General features: G+C 44.5%; 1 pseudogene across 1 annotated transcript in view; it reads left to right on the top strand.

Annotated features, from left to right (window-relative positions):
* Window positions 1-7,385, top strand: part of LOC308246759 (striatin-4-like) — a 135,293-nt pseudogene extending 127,908 nt beyond the window's left edge. Inside the window, exon 2 of the transcript in view lies at window positions 5,463-7,385. The product of the transcript in view is annotated as a striatin-4-like (transcript). The remainder of the gene's footprint in view (window positions 1-5,462) is intronic.
* The last annotated feature ends 9,832 nt before the right edge of the window (window positions 7,386-17,217 follow it).

Here is a 17,217-nt window from a genome sequence, read left to right as displayed (position 1 = left end):
GCTGGGCCTCTGTCAGCTCTTCCCTGATCACTGTGTTCCTGAGGGAATCCTGGCTAGTTTTTTTCCCTCTCTGACTACTATGCTTAAATTCAGCCCACGTCTCATCTGGGAAGGGGCATGGGAGTGGGAAAGGACAGACAGGTGCGGCTGGTCCAGACCAGAACGAGGTCGACGCCCCCACCCGGTTTGTGCGAAAGCGAGGGAGAGCCCCCCTCCCCCAGGGGAAAGATGCCACCCGCCAACTGGGAAGGTGAGGGCCCAGGACTACACGGGAGACAGCTGACCTCTGCCTACCCAGCGACATCGGCCTGCGGGGTCTCTGTGGGGTGGGAGGACGCGGGGACCATGCCGCCCCCAGGCACACGACTGCCCCCTCCACCTACACACACCCTGGGCTCAGGGGGATGCTTGACCATGGCACGCCCACAACCCAGGGGAGAAGCAGGCGGGTCACCTGGGCCCGAACCCCCCCCCCCCCACCATCCCGGTAGGGCGAACGAGGGGGAAGGACCCTCCGATGGCCCTGCGACCCCCACCCTGTCTTGTGAGCCACGTGCGGTGGCCTTTAGACAAAGCCTCGGTCTCTCCTGTCTCTTGCGGGCTGCTCGCCTCCAGATCCCTAGACGGAAGGGCCGGAGGACACGTGTCTACACTCAGGGGCCCGGGAACCCCAGCTGTACACACTCAGGGGAAGCGCACCAGGGGGAGGCCATTGTTCCTCAAATAAATCTCAGACAGGCGCAGCCCCTGGAGGAACCCGCTGCAGGTGCGTTCCAAGTGTTGGAGACCAATGTGTCCCGCAATTCAAGCATTTCACACTAATTCCCCAGCCAGCTGCTTCTTCATCAAAGCTTTCACACTTTTTCTTCAGTTCCTGGCACAGCGCCATCTCTTCCCTCCAGAGGACTGGTGCATCCCTGTCCAGCAAGAGTGGAACCAGACCTGGCTCAGAGGTCAGGAAGATCTACCACCGTAAACCTAACCAAAAGCCATAACACTAACCCTAACCATAACCATAACCATAACCATAACGCTAAATTTATCATACACATGTCCCAGCTCTTTCTACGTGATTTCTGTTTACAAACACTTTCTTACACATTTCACAGCTCTATAAATGTGAATTCTAAGTGTTTCAAACACTTCTCTACACATTTCCCAGGTCTTTCAACAGTAATTACAACTCTTTTCAAACACTTTCCTACATATTTCCCAGTGCTTTCAGCGTGAATTCTGGTGTTCCAAACAATATCCTACACATTTTCCTAACCCTAACCCTACCCCTACCCCTAAACCCTAGGCTACACATTTCCTGGCTCTTTAATTGTGAATTCAAGGTGTTTTCAAACACTTTCCTTTGCACTTTCCAGCTCTTAAAAGGTGAATTCTAAGTGTTTTCAAAAACATTCCTACACATTTCCCAGCTCTTCTCACATGAACTCTAAGTGTTTCAAACACTTTCCCAAACATTTCCCAGCTCTTTCAATGTGAATTCTGTTTTCAGACACTTTCCTTTATATTTACCAAGACTTTCAATTGAATTCTAGTGTTTCAAACAATATCTTACACAATTCCCTAACCCTAACCTCAAACCTTAACCCTAACACTAACCCTAACCCTATCACCTAACCCGAAATGTAACCCTAACCCTAACACTATCGTACACATTTCCCAGGTCTTTAATGTGAATTGTAAGTATTTTCAAACATTTTCCTACATAGTTTGCAGCACTTTAGTAGTAAATTCTAAGTGTTTTGACTTTTCTACATATTTGTCACTCTTTAGAAGTGAATTCTACATTTACCAGCTCTTTAAACATGAAGTCTAAGGGTTTTCAAACACCTTCCTAATCTTTTCCCAGCTCTTTAAATGTGAATTCCAATTTTTTTCAAACACTTTCTTACACATTTAAAAGATCTTTAAAGGTGAATTCTAAGTATTTTCAAACACTTTCCTACACATTTCCCTGCTTTTTTAACATGAATTGTTTTTGTTGTTGTTGTTGTTGTTGTTGTTTTTGGGTTTTTTTGTGTGTGTGTGTGGTTTTTTTTTGTTTTTTTTTTTAATATATTTTATTGATATTTTACAGAGAGGAAGGGAGAGGGATAGAGAGCTAGAAACATTGATGAGAGAGAAACATCTATCAGCTGCCTCCTGCACACCCCCCACTGGGGATGTGCCCGCAACCAACGTACATGCCCTTGACCGGAATCGAACCCTGGACCCTTCAGTCCGCAGGCCGACGCTCTATCCACTGAGCCAAACCGGTTTCGGCTTGTGTGTGTGTTTTTTAAAAAATATATTTTATTGATTTTAGAGAAGAAGGAAGAGGGAGAGAGAGAGAGAGAAACATCAGTGATGAATCATTGATTGGCTGCCTCCTGCACGCCCCCTACTAGGGACCAAGCCCTCAACCCAGGCATGTGCCCTTGGCCAGAATCGAACCTGGGACCCTTCAGTCCACAGGCTGACGCTCTATCCATTGAGCCAAATCAGCTAGGGCTGAATTGTGTTTTTAAACACTTTCCTTCATATTTCCCAAGTCTTTCAATGTGAATTCTAGTGTTTCAAACAATATCCTCCACAATTCCTTAACTCTAACCCTAAACTCTATTCCAAAACCTAACCCCTAACTGTAACCCTATCGCCTAACTCCAACACTAATTCTAACCAGAGCGCTATCCTACACATTAGCCATCTCTTTAATCATGAGTTCTAAGTGTTTTCAAACACTTACCAGCTCTTAAAAGGTGAATTCTCAGTGTTTTCAAACACATTCCCACACTTTTCCCACCTCTTTTTACATGAAATCTCTTCCCAACACTATCCTAAACATTTTCCAGGTCTTTTAACGTGAATTGTGTTTTCAAACACTTTCCTACAAATTTCCCTGCTCTATAAATGTGAATTCTGTTTTCAAACACTTTCTACACATTTCATAGCTCTTTCAACATCAATTATAAGTTGTTTCAAACACTTTCCTACACGTTTCCAAGCTCTATAAATGTTAATTTTAAGTTTTTCCATACACATTCCTACATATTTCCCAAATCTTTCAATGTGAAGTCTAATATCCTACACATTTCCATAACCTTAACCCAAAACCCTAACCCTAACCCTAAGCCCTAACCCCTAACCCTAACCCTAACACTAACTGCTAACCTTAACCCTATCCCTAACACTATCCTACACATTTACCATCTCTTTAATCATGAATTCTAAGTGGTTCAAACACTTCCCTACAAATTTTCCAGCTCTTCTCATTGAATTCTAAGTGTTTCAAACACTTCCCTACACATTTCCCAGATCTTTCAATGTGAATTCTAAGTGTTTTCAATACTTTCCTACACATTTTCCAGCTCTTTTAATTGAATTCTAAGTGCTTCAAATGCCTTCCTATACATCTCCCACCTCATTAAATGTGAATTCTATTGTCAAACACTTTCCTACACATTTCACAGCTATTTTAATCTGAATTATAAGTTTTTCTCAAACACTTTCCTAAACATTTCCCATTTCTTTAAACATGAATTCTGTTTCATACACTTCCTTACACATTTCCAATGTCTTTCAATGTGAATTCTAAGTATTTTAAACACTTTCTTACACATTTCCCAGCTCTTTAAGTGGAAATCTGTTTCAAACACTTCCCTGAATATTTCCCCACTCTTTACATGTGAATTCTGTGTTTGAAACACTTTCCTACACATCTTCCACCTCTTTAAATGTGAATTCTGTTTTCAACCTTTTCCCTACACACTTCAGAGCTCTTTCAACATTAATTCTTTTTCAAACACTTTCCTACACATTTCCCAGATCTTTAAAGGTGAATTCTAATTGTTTTCAACTACTTTCCTACATATTTCCCAGTTTGTTCTGCATGAATTCTAAGGGTTTCAAACACTTTCCTACACATTTCCCAGTGCTATCATCGTGAATTATGTGTTTTCAAAAAATTTCCTACATATTTCATAGCTCTTTAAATGTGAATTCTGTTTCAAACACTTTCTTCATATTTCCCAGCTCTTTCTATGTTAATTCTGTTTCAAAAACTTCCTTGAACATTTCCCAACTCTTTGAATAAGATGTCTATGTTTCGAACATTTTCATGAACATATCCCAGTTCTTTAAACATGTATTCTGTTTTCAAACACGTTCCAATACATTTCCCAGATCTTTCAATGTGATTTCTAACTTTTTACAAACACTTTCCTAAACATTTCCCAGCTCTGTCACATGATTTCTAAGTATTTCAAACACTATCCTATATAATTTTCTAACCCTAACCCAAAGCCCTAACCCTAAACCTAACCTTAACTCCTAATCCTAACCCCAAAACTAACCTTCTTATCCCCATTTCCCAGCTCTTTAATCGTGAATTCTAAGTCTTTCAAACACTTTCCAAAACATTTGCTAGCTCTGTAATCGTGAATTCTAAGTGTTTCAGACACTAACACATTTTCCAGCTCTATAAACAAGAATTATACATAAATTTATTTATACATAAATTATACATAAATTCAATTTTTCAAACACTTGCCTACATATTTTCTAGCTCTTTTAATGTGAATTCTATGTATTTCTAACACTCTCCTACACATTTACCTAACCCTAACCCCAAACCTTAACCCTAACCCTCACACAGTGAATTGCATACCAGAGGGCTCTGAGAACTCACAGGGAGTCTCACACCAGAGGAACTATGCATGTGCCCCCAGCGATCCTGACCATCTGCAGAGGATACCCAAGAGACAAGATCCTTGGGGTTAGGGAGTTCAACTCAGCACAGAGACACTAAAGGCTGTGACTCAAGGCAGACTCAGCCTCTGGGCCAAGGAGTCCATGACTACTAGACTGCTAGGGGCTTCAACTTCCTGGACTTCAATCAGGTTGCTCAAGGCCATAAAGAAAAGACAGCACACATTACATGGAAACAAATACAAAGAAACTGCAAAAATGGGGAGACAAAGAAACAATCCCCAAAAGAAGGAAAAGGAGGGATCGCCAGAAAAGGAACTAAATGAAATGGAGGCAAGTAATTTCTCAGATAAAGAATTCAGATTAATTGTCATAAAGATCCTTAAACATCTGACTGAGAATTACAAGCAGCTCAATGACTAGAAGAAGTAGAGGACTGAACTAGTGAGTTAGAAGACAGGGTGAAAAAAAAAACACCCAATCTAAACAGCAATTGGAAAAAGAAAAGTAAAAAGGAGGAGGAGGCACAGTGGACATGCTGGCTGGCTGGGGGCTCCTTGATAGAGGAGCCTGCGGCCACTGCTGCCTTCTCCTGCTGCCCACTGGCTCAGGTGTGGCCCTCTATTGTTCACAGTCTGGGTCTCTGCCCCTGCCCCCAGGTGGCTCCCATTGCTAAGGGAGACTGACTAGACTTTATCCAGCACCAGTAGGCATGCTTCCAAGTGCAGAAGGCCCACTGGAAGACTGAGTGCCCAAAACTGCAGGCCCAGGTGGCTTGGCTTTCCTCCAAGGAGAAAGGAAAAAGCAAGAGAATCTCAAGAAAGACCTGATGTGGAGGATCAAGATGTTAGAATATGTGCTGAAGCAGGAGAGGGCTAAATATAATAAATTAAAGTTTGGGACAGACCCGAACCAGGGGGGAAAGAAACTGGAACTGTTAGAACAAGTCTCCAATGGCCCTGTGGAGTCGGTCACCCTGGAGAACATCCCACTGGTGTGGAACTTCTTCAACAGTACCTGGAAGAGGTAGGCTACATGGGCACCATCCTGGACAAGCTGTCCAAGTGGGTGTGACCCCTCCTGGGATGCTCATTGGAGCTCTTCAGGGCCATGGAGCCCAGCAGAGGGGGCCCTAGGGCCACACCAGGCCCTGGGTGACTCAGTGGTGGGGCATCACTCCTGGTGAAACTGATTGAGGAACAGATCAAGAGGAATGAAGCAAGCAAAGATGGCAGAGAGCACTTGGGTGGCTCAGTGCTGAAGCAGATCCCCTCCATGCAGAGCTGTGAGGATGAAGACAGCAATGAGGATGATGAAGTGGACAGTGTGCAGCACAAGAAGCAGCATGTGAAGTTTCCAGCCAAGGCCCTGGTGCCTGAACTAGAGGATGAAGACAAGGAAGATGACTCAGAGGATGCCATTAATGAGTTCAATTTTCTGGGCTCATGAGAGGATGGGGATGGCTCTCTGGACCCTTGGCGATATGCTGGAAAGGGGGAATCACCATGAGCTGGAAAGCCAGTGGGTCAAACTCAGGGAATTTTGGCTGACCTTTGGGATATGGATGGGCTGCCACCCAAAGTGACAGGCCAGCCTCCTGGCATAGCCTAGCTCTGGCCACATGAAGACATTTTCATCATGGACACTATCGGGGGCGGGGAGGTAAGCCTGGGGGACTTGGCAGATCTCACCATCACCAAAGACAATGACTTTAGCTGTGTCCTGTCTAACAGCAAATATGTCTTTAAGAAGATGTGGAACCCCAAATTTACACTTTGATCACACTACGATGGCATTCATTCCCTGGCTTTCTACTACAGCCAGTTAACTTTACTCACTGCTTCCAAAGATGGCACACTCAAGCTCTGGAACTGCAGAAGACCATCACAGCCAAGAAGAATGCTGCACAAGACATGGAACCTATCCATGCCTTCCAGGCTCACAGGGGTCCTGTGTTGGCAGTAGCCATGGGAAGCAACAGTGAATACTGTTACAGTGGTGGAGCAGAAGCCTGCATCCACAGCTGGAAGATTCCAGACCTCAACATAGACCCCTATGGTTGTTATGACCCAAGCGTGCTGAGCCACATCCTGGAGAGCCACAGGTATGCTGTTTGGGGCCTGGCCTTCAGTCCCAACTCCCAGTGTCTTGCCTCCTGCTTGCCTGTGGCACCACTCACACTGGGACCCCAGTAGCAGCAACCTGGCCTGCCTCTGTACCTTCCCCACAGCCAGCAATCACAGGATCCTCATCTCAGTGGCCTTCACCAGCACCAAACTGGCACACACCGTGGCCTCTGTCCTGTATGACTTGGAGGCTGGCAGTGCCCTCCTCAGGCTGGAGTCCCAGGGGAGCAGTGGCCCAACCCAGATCAACCAGGTGGTATGTCATCCAAACTAGCCCCTCACCATCACAACCCATGATGGCAGAGACATCTACTGCCTGGACAACAGAACAGGAAAATATCTGCACTCCATGGTTGCCCACTTAAATGCTGTCACCTGCCTTGATGTCAGTAAGCCACGACTGCTCCCTGCATCTGTGGAGCCTGGACAACAAAATGTGGGTGCAGGAGATTATGACCCACAAAGAAGCACCAGGAGGACATCCATCCTGTTGCCTGCCACCCTAGCAATGCCCTCATTGCCAGTGCAGACACTGATGCCCTGGCCAAGGTCTTTGTATGATGTCCACCTGGCCCTGCCCTGGCCAGGGAACAAAGCTGGGCAGGTGGTACTGAGGTGACAGCCTCCATCTGGAGGCCTAGAGGCCCAGCCTCTTCCTTCATGCCTGGAGTCTGTGGTGCTAAAGGCCCTTTCTGCAGGAAGCATTCCCCCATGGACTGCCCTTCCCCAGCATCCAGCCTGGAGAGTTGTTTCCTTCAGGAATCACCCTCCAAAAGGGCCTCCAGGAGTTTCATCTCTACCCTGACACCCACTCCTGGTCTCCTAGCTGACTTCTGGGGACAGCACAACCAGGGCTGGGTGCCCTTGGGGATCAGCTTTTCTAAGATGCCAGAGGTGCCAGGTTCTCTCTTTGAACCCCCATCTCTCCACTCCATCCTTCCAGACCTGGGTGGAAGCTGTGCTGGAAGGAACCCAGACACCCCTGCTCTGGGTCCACCGGGAGCCATGGAGCCAGCTGGATCTAGGCTGTCCTCAGTGGGAGTGCTGGGCCTGGCCCACCCCATAAACACACCCACCACCCTCCCCTCCAGTTCCCTCAGCACAACTTTCCAAACACTACCCAATGACTCCAGGGCCAGTAACTGCCCAGGGAGCAGGCAATGCCATCTGTGGAGACACCTGCCCCTACCTCCCTCAACATTCCTCCAAGGGAAGTCCCCTATGCCTCACAGAGTCATCAATGGAGAGAGATGTTTTCTTTTTGCCTGTCCCTTGGGCATGGAGGATGGAGTGGGATCCCCCATAATGCCCTGCATATCTGTATAAACAAATGGGATTTTAATGGAAAAAACAAAAAGCAGAAGGAGAGTTTAAGGAACCTTTGAGATTATATGAAATAAAACAACATCTGAATAATAGGGATACCAGAAGAAGAAGAAGTTAAACAAGGAATAGAAAACCTTTTTGAAGAAATAATGACAGAAAACTTCCCTAACTTGAAGAAGAAGAAAGTCACACAAGCCTTGGAAGCACATAGAGTCCCAAACAAGATGAACCCAAAAAGACCCATACCAAGTCACATCATAATTTAAATGGCACATGTTAATGACAAAGAAAGAATATTAAGGGTTGCAAGAGAAAGACAGAAAGTTACCTACAAGGGATCTCCCATTAGACCAGTGGTTGGCAAACTCATTAGTCAACAGAGCCAAATATCAACAGTACAATGATTGAAATTTCTTTTGAGAGCCAAATTTTTTAAACTTAAACTTCTTCTAATGCCACTTCTTCAAAATAGACTAGCCCAGGCCATGGTATTTTGTGGAAGAGCCACACTCAAGGGGCCAAAGAGCCGCATGTGGCTCCCGAGCCACAGTTTGCCGACCACGGCATTAGACTATCAGATGATTTCTCAACAGAAACACATTATACCAGAAGGGACTGGCATGAAGTATACAGAGTATTGAAAAACAAGGGACTGAACCCAAGACTACTCTATCCAGCAAGGCTAGCATTCAAAATTGCAGGGAAAATCAGGAGCTTTGCAGGAAAAAAAGCTAAAGGAGTTTATTACCACCAAACAAGCAATGCAAGAAATCCTAAAGGGACTGGTGTAAGAAGTAGAAATAGAAAGAGCGAGTGAAACACAGACATAAAAAATAAAATGGCAATAAGCAAGTACCTAGCAATAATAACCTTAAATGTAAATGGATTAAATGCTCCAATCAAAAGACATAGGGCAGCTTAATGTATAAGAGAACATGACCCATATATACCAGTATGCTGTCTCTAGGAGACCCACCACAGGACAAAGGACTCAAACAGACTGAAAGTGAAAGCATGGAAAAAAACATTTCAGACAAATGGAAATGAAAAAAAGGCTGGGGTAGCAATACTTATATCTGACAAAATAGACCTCAAAGTAAAGGCCACAAGAGATAAGGAAGGCCACTCCATAGACTAAAGGGATTGATACAAGAGGATATAACTCTGGTAAACATATATGCACCCAATACAGGAGCACCCAAATGCATTAAAAAATAAATAAATAAAAAATAAAAAAACTTCTGGAGAGAAAGATGGCGACCGGCAAGAAGGTAGAGAGGGAGAGTGTGTGAGAGAGTGAGGGAGCAATAAAGGAGTGTGTGGACGTGTGTGGGTGTGTGTGTGAGTGAGGGAGGGACAGTTAGATCTGGCAGGACTTCCAAGGGGCTGCCAATCCAGGCAGTTTTGGATGGCAAAGCCACGCCGCCACCGCAAACACTCCGGGGAGGACACCAGTGGCACAGAGACCACACCATCTTGATGAACAGAAGTGCTTGAGACTAAGATCCTAGCCTCGCCACCACCCAGTCTCAGTGGCAAACTGGGACCCTACAACTACTCGGATAGAAGACCTGTGACCGCAACTGCAGACCCAGGGACACCAAGACTCCAGGCACCCCGGCCACAGATTTCTGTGAGTCGCAGAGCTGATCCCCCTCCCTGCTGGTCCCGTGGCAGTGGCATAGGAACTTCCAGACCCTCTCTGCACCAACAGGCTTTCTGCCCACACAGCAGCAGAAGCAGATCTACCTGAATTTGCGCCTTGGTGTGCGGGCATGGGAAGTTTGTTTCCCGCAACCAGGCTCCACGCCCAGGCAGGGAGGCTGTGCTGAATTTGAGCCTAGGTGCGTGACCTTGGGGAAATTGTTTTCTGCGACCAGGTCCCACGACCATGCAGGGAAGGGAAACAGAACTGAGTTTGAGCCTGGGGGTGCAAAACCAGGGAGTTTGTTTCTCACGACCAGACCCTGCACCCAAGCAGGGAGGCTGCACTGAATTTGAACATGAACATGCAAACTCTGGGAGTTTGTTTCCCATGACCAGACCCCAGGGGGCAGCACTAAATTCAAGCCTGGGTGCATGGACACCGGGAGTTTGTTTCCCGTAGTGCACACCCCATGACCAGACACTGGGTGGCAGTGCCACCTGACTTTGATTCAGGAAAAGCCCACACAGAAGGCTGTTTTCCATAGGGCAGGAGTGGACCACCTGCCAACACAGTGCGACTGTGCAACCCAGTCTCCCAAGCAGATTGGGGACCCTGAATCTCCATGCAAGAGGCAGCAATGAGAACCAGTGACTAGACTCTGTTTCTCATTGCCTGTGCCTGGGATCCATGATTCCCAGTGCATTGACACTAAGAGCCAGCAACACTAATTCTTGGCGCATGTGCACACAGGGACCCTGATTCTCGGCACAAGGCTACACCAAGCAACAGAGACTCTGATACTCAATTCTCAGTGTGGACACATGGGGATTCTGACTCCTGACTCGGACTAGGGGACTTTGATTTTTGGCACACGCCAGTGGGGTCTCTGTTTTAGCGTGGCACAGGCAGGGTCCCTGATTCTAGGCATGCACACGAGGCCACACTAAGCGCCTGTGACTCTGACCTGGGGCGAGCATGGCTCCCACCAATCCACAGCAGCCACACGTCTTGGTGTCAGAGCTCTTCAGTGACACTCGGGGGGTGCAAAGATCCCACTGCACATGGCCCAGGCCCCTAAATCTCGACATTTGAACCTTCTGGCGATAGTCACAATGAGGAGACAACGAAACAATCCCCAGAGGAAAGAAAAGGAGGAATCGCCAAGAAAGAAAATAAGTGAAACAGAAGCATGCAACATGACAGAAAAAGAATTCAGAGTAATGGTCATACAGTTCATACACCGGATGGACGAGAAAATCAACAACCTATGCAAAAATCAGAAAGAAATGAGAAGTGATATAGCTACAATCAAAAACACCATGGAAGCTTTCAGCAGTAGACTGGAAGAAGCAGAGGAATGAATTAGTGAGTTAGAAGATAAAGTACAAAAACAAGCCCAATCTGAACAGCAACTAGAGAATAAAAGTTAAAAAGCAGGAGAAGAGCCTAAGGGAGCTTTGGGACAATGCAAAATGAGGTAACATACATATAATAGGGCTGCCAGAAGGACAAGAAGAGCAGCAAGGATTAGAAAATCTATTTGAAGAAATGACAGAAAACTTCCCTGACATAGGGAAGAAAAGAGTTACACAAGTACAGAAAGTCCAAAGCAAGATAAATCCCAAAAGACCCACACCAACACATCATAATTACAATGGTAAATGTTCATGACAAAGAGAGAATCTTAAAGGCTGCAAGAGAGACAGAGAGTTACCTACAAAGAATCCCCCAATATATTATCAAATGATTTCTCAACAGAAACACATCAAGCTAGAAGGGAATGAAAGGAGGTATACAAAGTGATGCAAATCAAGGGACTGAATCCAAGAATACTCTATCCAGCAAGGTTATCATTCAAAATTGAAGGGGAAATAGGAGCTTCACAGACAAAAAAAAGGCTAAGGTAGTTTATCACTACCAAGCCAGCAATGCAAGAAATGCTAAAGGGAATGCTGTAAAAAGAAGAAATAAAAAGATAAGAAGGAACACAGGCTCAAAAAATAGAAATGGATACAAACAAGTACCTTTCAATAATAACTTTAAGCATAAACAGACTAAAGGCTCCAATCAAAGACGAGTGGCTGAATGGATAAAAAAACACCACCCATTTATATGCTGACTACAAGAGACCCACCTCAGAACAAGGGACTCACACAGACTAAAAGTGAAGAGATGGAAAAATACCTTGCAGGCAAATGGAAATTAAAAAAACACTGGGATAGCAATATTTATATCTGACAAAATAGACCTCAAAGTGAAGGCCATAACAAGAGATAAGGAAGGCTACTTCATAATACTAAAGGGATCAATACAACAAGAGTATATAACCCTGATAAACATATAGGCACCCAATGCAGGAGCACCCAAATACATAAAAAACTCCTGGAAGATATCAAGGGAGATATCGACAACAATACAGTCATAGTAGGGGACTTTAATACACCACTAACATCACTGGATAAATCCTCTAGACAAAAAATCAGCACAGAAACAGCAATCCTAAATGACTCACTAGATCAGATGGACCTAATTGACATCTTCAGAACATTTCACCCCAAAGCCGCGGAATATACATTCTTCTCAAGTGCACATAGGACATTTTCAAAAATAGACCACATATTGGGTCACAAGTAAAGTCTCCCCAAATTCAAGAAGAGTGAGATCATACATCTTCTCAGACCACATGGCATAATATTAGAAATAAACTACAATAAAAACAATTCAAAACACTCAAACACTTGGAAGCAGAATAGCATGTTATTAAATATTGATTAGGTTACCAATGAGATTAAAGAAGAAATTAAAAACATCCTGGAAACTAATGACAATAAAAAAACAACAACAATCTAGACGAGAAGATGGCAGCTGGCAGAACGGAGGTGAGGGAGAGGAAGTGAGTGAGTGAGGGGATGAAAGGAGAGTGTGTGGATGTGTGTGCTGAGTGTGTGAGTGAGTGAGGGACAGTTAAATATCGCAGGAGCAGCAGGGGCTGGCAGGCCAGGTTCTCTTGGACAGGAAGAGACTACCACCACTGTGGGCACTCCCTGGACTGCAGGACTCTGGCACAGAGCCCACGCCATCATGAAGGGGAGAACGGCCTTCTTTAGGAACTCATCAGCACCACCACCCAGACAGGCCTTGGAACTGCCCCACGACCCAGAGCCACTCGAGCCAAAATCATGCTGCCCCACCTGCAGACCCGTGGACCCTTGGACCTCCAACTCCAAAGGTGCACTGCTCGGCAGCAGTAAGTGCAACTTCCCCCTCCCCAGTGGCAGAACTCTGGACACCACATTCCTGCGTTTCCAGCTGCGCAAGCATCCAGGGCACACCGCTCCATATGCAGTGCCTGGGAGCCACTGGGAGCCCCCGCGGGTGTGATTTTGTACAGACAAGGGTGCACAGCCCCACAGTAGAAATTCTGAATTCCCACTTCCTGAATAAATGCCCACAGACACCAAAGCTGTGCAACTTCAGTGCCAGGGCCCCTCCGAGTGCGTCAGAACTCTGCACCAGCAAAGGCACCTCCACAGCTGCGGATTTCCAACAGGCAGGCCCCCTGAGCCCATCTATCCACAGCAAGCTCTGGGGAACAGCTATGAGACTCTGCTGGGTGTGATTCTGCACAGACAAGGGCGGGTTGCCCTGCAGTAGAAATTCTGAATTCCCTCTTCCTGAATAACTGCCCACAGCAATCCCAGCTGCTCAACCACAGTGCCAGGGAACCTCAGAGTGTGTCAGGGCTCTGCACCAGCAAATGCACCTCCACAGATGTGCATTTCCAACAGGCAGGCACCCTAAGCCAATCTATCCACAGGGCACTCATGGGAGCCACTGTGAGCTCTCCCTGGGTGTGATCTTGGACAAACAGGGGTGCACTCCCTCCCCAGCAGTAGAAATTCTGAATTCACTCATCCTGGATACCTGCCCACAGACGCCTCAATTACATGGCTACACTGCCAGGGCCCTTCAGAGTGCTTCAGTGTGCCTCACTGTGGGTGCCCCTGTGAGCCGCCATTGGGAGCAAGCACCTATCCACCACAGGTGCAGCAACAAAAGCTGAGTCTGCACACCACACAAATACAGAACTCTGGACATCACAGTCATACCTTTCCAGAACACAGGCCCCCTGAGCCCCATCACCCCAACAGACGGTTCCTGGGTGCCACTGTGAGTCCCCGCTGGGCATGCGTGATTTCAACCAAGGGTGCAAGACAGCAAAATTGGGACACCCCGTCCACAGCTGCTGACTTCTAGACACCGCAGTTGTGCCTCTCAAGCTCGCAGGCCTACATCAAGAGAACCCCAAATAGCTCAAGTAGGGAACTACACTAGATTACCAAGCCCAGGAGACTTGAGAGATTACACCAGTAGCACCATTCCCAAAAGAACCTGGGTAGCAAAGCAATTGGATCTACAATTAAAACATTACAGGAAATCATGGGGAGACAAAAAAGCAATCCCCAAAGAAAAGAAAAAGAGGAAACACTAGAAAGGGAATTAAATGAAATTGAGGCTAGCAACATACCAGAGAAAGAATGCAGAGTAATGACTCTAAGAATGCTCAAACAGCTGGATGACAAGTACACACAACTCATTGAGAATTATAAGGAGCTGAATGAGAATGTCGCCAACATGAAAAGGAACCAAGAGGAGATTAAGAACAACATAGCTGCAATAAAGAACACATTGGAAGGCTTAGAAGACAGTAGACTAGAAGAGGCTGAGGACCGCATCAGCGAATTAAAAGACAAGGTAGGAAAAAACACACAAACACAGCAGCAACTGGAAAGAAGACTTAAAAAGCAAGAGGAGAGCCTAAGGGAGCTTTGGAACAGCACAAAACGAAACAACATTTGTATAATAGGGGTACCAGAAGGAGAGGAAGAGAAGCAAGGAATATAAAACCTGTTTGAAGAAATACTGACAGAAAACTTCCCTGATATTGGCAAGAAAAAAAACACGTGCAAGTCCAAGAAGTACAAAGAGTCCCAAACAAGTTGAACCCTAAAAGACTGACACCAAGAAAGATCATATTTAAATTGGAAAACACCAATGACAAAGGAAGAATCTTAAAGGCTGCCGGAGACAGAAAGTTACCTACAAGGGTTCTCTTATTAGAATATCAACGGATTTCTCAACAGAAACACTCCACGCCTAAAAGGAATGGAATGAAGTTTACAAAGTGATGCAAAGCAAAGGACTGAACCCAAGAATACTATACTCAGCAGGGCTAGCATTCAAAATTGAAGGTGAAAATGGGAGCTTCACCGACAAAAAAAAAAAAAAGGCAAAGAGAGTTTATCACTACCAAGCCAGCAATGCAAGAAATGCTAAAGGGACTGCTGTAAAAAAGAAGCAAGAGAATGGCAAGAAGAAACACAAACATTAAGGAAAAACATGTACTTATCAATAATAACATTAAAAGTAAATGGATTAAATGCACAAGTCAAAAGACATAGAGTAGCTGAATGCATAAGAAAACATGACCCATATATTTGCTGTCTGCAAGAGACCCAACTCAGAACAAACGATTCATACAGACTGAGAGTTAAGGGATAGAAAAATATTTTTCAGGCAAATGGAAATGAGAAAAAAAGCTGGGGTTGTGATAATTATATCTGATAAACTAGACCTCAAAGTAAAGGCCATAACAAGAGATAAGGAAGGCCACTACATAATACTAAAGGGAGCAATTCAACAAGAAGATATAACTCTGGTAAACATATATGCTCACAATACAGGAGTACCCAAATATATAAAACAACTTCTGGAAGATATCAAGGGAGAGATTGATAGCAATACAGTCATGGTAGGGGAATTTAATACCCCACTGACACCACTGGATCAATCAACTAAACAAAAAATCAGCAAAGAAACAGCAATCCTAAATGACATACTAGATCAGATGGAATAAATTGACATCTTGAGAACATTTCACCCCAAAGCTACAGAATATACATTCTTCTCCAGTGCACATGGAACATTTTCAAGGATAGACCACATATTAGGACACAGGCAAAGTCTCTTAAAATTCAAGAAGATAGAAATCATATCAAGCATATTCTCAGATCACAGTGCCATAAAACTGGAAATCAACTACAATAAAAACAATCTAAAAAATCAAAAACATGGACTAAACAGCATGCTATTAAACAATGATTAGGTTACCAGAGAGATCAAAAAATAAATAAATAAAATCATGGCAACAAACGACAATGAAAACACAACAATCCAAAATCTATGGGACACAGCGAAATCAGTCTTGAGAGGGAAGTTCATAGCTCTAGAAGCCTACTGAAAAAACAAGAAACAATGGTAATAAATTATCTAACCCTACAATTCAAAGAGGTAGAAAGAGAGCAACAAGAAAAGCCCAGTGTAAGCAGAAGGAATGAAATAATAAAGATCAGAGCAGAGACACACGACATAGAGACAAAAGAAACAATACAAAAGATCAATGAAACCAAGAGTTGGTTCTTTGAATTGATAAAAAAGATTGATGAACCTCTAGCCAAGCTCACCAAGAAGCAAAGAGAGAATACCCAAATAAACAAAATCAGAAATGAAAAAGGAGAAATAACAGACCCCACAGAAATATAAGGATTGTTAAAAAATATTATGAACAACTCTATTCCAACAAACTAGACAACCTGGAGGAAATGGACATATTCCTATAAAAATACAACCTTCCAAAACTCAATCAGGAAGAATCTAAAAATCTCAATAGGCCAAAAACTATGGAAGAATTTGAAGAATCATTAAAAAGCTTCCAACAAACAAAAGCCCAGGGCCAGACAGCTTCCCAGGGGAATTTTACCAAACATTCAAGGAGGAACTAAAAGCTATCCTCCTCAGACTATTCCAAAAAATTCAAGAGGAAGGAACACTTTCAGGCTCATTCTATGAAGCCAGCATCACCATAATACCAAAACGAGATAAAGATAACACAATGAAAGAGAATTACAGGCCAATATACCTCTTGAACATAGATGCCAAAATCCTCAACAAAATTCTAGCAAATCGGATCCAGCAGTACATCAGAAAGATCATACACTGTGACCAAGTAGGATTTACCCAGGGATGCAAGGATGGTACAATATCCACAAATCAATTAACGTGATACATCACATAAACAAATTGAGAGATAAAAATCACATAGTCATATCAATTGATGCAGAAAAAGCATTTGACAAAATCCAACACCCATTTTTGGAAAAAACTCTCAGCAAGATGGGAATAGAAGGATCATACCTCAACATAATAAAAGCCATATATTACAAACCCACAGCCAACATCATACTCAATGGGCAAAACATAAAACCATTTCCCCTAAGAAGAGGAACAAGACAGGGATGCCCACTTTATCCACTCCCGTTCAACATAGTACTGGAAGTGCTAGCCACAGCAATCAGACAA

Source organism: Plecotus auritus (genome assembly GCF_963455305.1).
Source record: "Plecotus auritus genome assembly, chromosome: 4".
Taxonomy (NCBI): Eukaryota; Metazoa; Chordata; class Mammalia; order Chiroptera; family Vespertilionidae; genus Plecotus; species Plecotus auritus.
This window is presented reverse-complemented; position numbering and strand designations above follow the sequence as displayed.